Source organism: Arachis ipaensis, chromosome B10 (assembly GCF_000816755.2).
Source record: "Arachis ipaensis cultivar K30076 chromosome B10, Araip1.1, whole genome shotgun sequence".
NCBI classification, from domain to species: domain Eukaryota; kingdom Viridiplantae; phylum Streptophyta; class Magnoliopsida; order Fabales; family Fabaceae; genus Arachis; species Arachis ipaensis.
Window position 1 is genome coordinate 18,189,448 of NC_029794.2, and position 3,698 is coordinate 18,193,145.

Below are 3,698 nucleotides of genomic sequence, written 5' to 3' on the forward strand. Positions count from 1 at the left end.
TTTATATAAAATAATAATGAAAAATCAAAGAATTGATACATTTTTTAAAAGGAAGGCTAATATTTAAGAAGGAGAACATATAATTTTTACAATATCAACACATGTAAATAGTTCTTCTACTTTAATGAATCACGAAGAAAGTGAGATATAACCTTCAAAAGTTCAAAAAGTTATATCTGATGACTTTAACCTTAACTTTTTAGAACGAGATCTTGAAAAACGGTTTTAAATTTGGCAATATCACCCAAACCAGAGAGATGAGATTAAACGAGCTTATCTTAAATGGGTCCATATCAAAAATATTTTGACAATTATTTTCTATCTGGCCCCCCAAAATTTTGTTTCAAGTTCCGCCACTGCGTTAAGATAAGCTGAATTTATGAATTTGTAATGCAAGCATGATTTTATAGTTAAGCTCATATTAAATATGTCGAGTGGAGTTTGTGTAAGTTCAACTTATTGGTTTGTGTTAATTCGATTATATAAATACTAGTGTTTTTGCCCATAATAATATTACGAAAATATAAATCTTTTGAGAGGAAAGAAATTTATTAATTTTAAAGAAAAATATTTCATCTTAATTTTAATGAGTTTCATGTGACACATTTTAGTTGTTAAATTAGTAATATAATATAGTTATATTTCAATTTTAGTTTCAACTTTAATTTAATTTTAATTACAATTAGAGAATGTCATGTTGTATATTTTAATTATCTAATTTAGAATTAGTCATTGATAATTATATATAGGAGAGATAGAGTAGGGACTGAATTAGAGATAGAAAGAGAGAGGAGGAGATAACTCTTTAATTTTAGAGAAAAAGTTTTGCTTTTTGATAAGTCAAAATTTGAAATTTATAAATAAATTCAATTATTAATGAGTCGAATATTAATTTGAGCTTAATTTTCGTGAGTAGAATTTAAGTTTGGTTTGACTTATATCACTTCCAACCCTAATTTCACACAAACTTAGGTAGTGTTCATACCCTATCCCAACGATTAAGGCCCAGGATCCAAGTAAAAAGGCCCAATCCAAAGGGTTGACCTCACCTTTCACCAGATCAGCCACTACGAAGTCGGTACTCGTCACGACTTGCTCTAAAGAAGTCGGGAACGAGGGTTAGCTGGCAGATAAGCACTCATTTGAATGAGTAACTACCCCTAGAATCTCTCTAACCACTTCCACGGGCCATATCTTAACTTCCCTAAGATAAAGGGACGGTTAACACCCTAGAAAAGTGGCACTACTCCAACGGTGGTTATTGGTTCACCACTATAAATACACTGACACCCCTCAAGTATCTCTAAGTCCCAGTACTCTCTAGACCTGCTAACACTCTTGCTGACTTAGGCATTGGAGTGTCCTTGCAGGTACCACCCCCCATTCATTCATACTCACAAGTCGGACGGAGGCCCCCAAGGCGCAGACCCTCTCAAAGGCTTCCTCCCTCAGACGATTGGGCCAACCAACGCCATCCAGCCCATTAATCTCCGGTTACCTGCCGTAACATTGGCGCCGTTGCCGGGGACTCAAGAGATCAACCAGTGATGGCGGACAGATCCCCTGAGGAGGGTCATGTGGAAACAGATTTTGAATAAGAGAATCTGGATACCGGAAATAATGACGCGGACCTAACCCTCCATCAGGAAACCAACGATCAACACAAAGAAGGAACCTCCGGAGTCAAAACCCCGAAGGTGAATTCCTCAGAAGGCCGTGAGTCAGAGAAGGACGGACAGTCCCACGCAACTGAGCTTATGAGATTAGTCCATGTCCACCAAAGTCGTTTGGAACAACTAGAACAGGAACGGGAGCGACAAAGGGAGATAGAAAAGCACCTAAGAGAGGAGATGGATCGACGAAAAGAATTAGAGGAAAAACTCTTAAAGTTAGAATCCTCCCTCAAAGGTCGGAACTCCCGTGACAGTAGAGAAGAGTCGCCCCTAGGGGGGAAGATCCTTTTAGTGAGGACATAATGAGGGCAAAAGTTCCGAGAAACTTTAGAAGCCCCGATATGGACCTCTACGACGGAACCACTGATCCAAAGCATCATTTGAGCAATTTTAAAAGTTGGATGTATCTGGCTGACGCTTCTGATGCTACGCGATGCAAAGCTTTTCTGACAACCTTGTCGAAAGCGGCGATGAAGTGGTTCGACAGCCTCCCCCCGAGGTCGGTTACCAGTTTTGAAGACCTCTCAAGGAAGTTCTTGATGAAGTTCTCTATCCAGAAAGACAAAGTAAAACATGCACCAAGCCTCCTGGGAATAAAACAGGAGGTCAGAGAATCCTTACGAGCCTATATGGAAAGGTTCAACAAAGCATGTTTAGAGATTCAAGACCTGCCCACCGAGGCAGTCATAATGGGGTTAGTCAATGGGCTCAGAGAAGGTCCCTTCTCACAGTCCATATCCAAAAGACACCCCATCTCTCTAAGTGATGTACAGGAAAGAGCTGAAAAGTACATCAACATGGAGAAAAATGCTAAGTTGAGAGACCTGAGCTGGCGACCTGGGCACCCTCCCTCAACAAAAGAGAGGGAGAGGGAAACCAAGAAGAAGGAAGAACTCGGTCTAGATAGACCAAGAAAATATCACTCTTATACTCCTCTGAAAGTTTCTATAGTGGATGTATACAGAGAGATTTGTAACACCGAAAGGCTGCCACCCCCCAGACCCATTAAAAATAAAAAAGGGGGGAGCCGCAGCAACTACTGTGAGTACCATAAAATATATGGTCACTCCATAAATGACTGTTACGACCTCAAAAATGTGATAGAAAAGCTGGCTAGAGAAGGTCGGCTTGACAGATATCTCATAGAAAGGTCGGACAGCCATGGGAAGAGAAAGCGAGATGATGTGGATAGAAGAGACCCACCACCACAGACCCCGGAGAGACATATCCATATGATCTCAGGAGGGTTCGCGGGAGGGGGACTCACCAAATCCTCTCACAAAAGGCATCTCAAGAGAGTCTACCAAGTCGGTGGAGAGTCATCCGACCTCCCCACCATTTCATTCACAAAAGAAGATGGGCAAGGAATAATCCCTGGACACGATGATCCAGTGGTAATAACTATGATCCTAGCAAATGCTCCTCTCCACAGAACCCTAGTAGACCAAGGAAGCTCAGCGGACATTCTTTTCAAGCCCGCTTTCGACAAACTAGGGTTGGATGAAAAAGAGTTAAGAGCCTACCCCGACACCTTGTACGGATTAGGTGACACGCCCATAAAGCCACTGGGATTTTTGCCCCTCCACACCACTTTTTGAAAAGGGGAAAAATAAAAAACTCTAAGTATAGACTTCATAGTCATCGATGTAGGGTCAGCATATAATGCTTTAATCGGCAGAGCTACCCTTAATCGACTCGGAGCGGTGGTATCCACTCCTCACCTTTGTATGAAATTCCCGACCTCAGCGGGAATAGCAACGGTAAGGGGAGATCAGAAATTGGCAAGAAAATGCTACAATGAAAGCCTAAACTTGAGAGGAAAAGGCAGAGAAGTTCACACAGTAGAGCTCGGAGGCGCAAGGGCTAAAGAAGAGCTGCGTTCACAACCGGGAGGAAAAACCGAGGAGATACAGGTCGGCGAAGAGGAGGGAAAAAATACTCACATAGGGGCCGACCTAGAGAAAACCCTAAAACAAGGGTTGACTAAGCTCCTAAGATATAACTCCGATCTCTTCGCCTGGAAGG